Raw genomic sequence first — 533 nt, forward strand, 5'->3', positions numbered from 1 at the left:
GTCTCATACTTAACCCCTGCTGGGTTTGTGCGCAGTCAGGTTCGAACTGCCCTGGTCAATGACACCGCCTGGCCCTCCTTGCTTCCTCCGAGCCAGCGTCTGCCCAGGGTCCCCCAGCTGTCCCAGGACTCACGGAATGAAAGCCTTGTTACTCCATCCTGTGGACACTGCCCTTGGCCCGTGCCACTCCCTCCGGAGACATTCTTCTGTTGCTTCACCATCTCCCCTCCTGATATCCGTCACTCTGTCCTGTCCATACACTCCCTACCCCATCCGGGGCCACGTGCTCAGGCCACTGCTCCTGTGCCAGGTGCAGCCCTGACCCTCCTGGAGGTCGTCACGGCACCCAGGTGTCCCTGTCTGCTCCAGCGACTGTCTTCCCACACCTGACCCTGCGCTGCGTGGCCCTGGGGCCAGCAAGGCGGTCCTGCTTCACAGCGCCGTCAGTAAGGACAGGTTCAGGCGAGACCAACCACTAAACGAGCACAAGTGCCCTGCCAGCCCCGGGCGCCCCTCAGCGGCCGCCAGCGCCG

The sequence above is a fragment of the Tupaia chinensis genome, unplaced genomic scaffold (assembly GCF_000334495.1).
Source record: "Tupaia chinensis unplaced genomic scaffold, TupChi_1.0 Scaffold000178_1, whole genome shotgun sequence".
Taxonomy (NCBI): domain Eukaryota; kingdom Metazoa; phylum Chordata; class Mammalia; order Scandentia; family Tupaiidae; genus Tupaia; species Tupaia belangeri.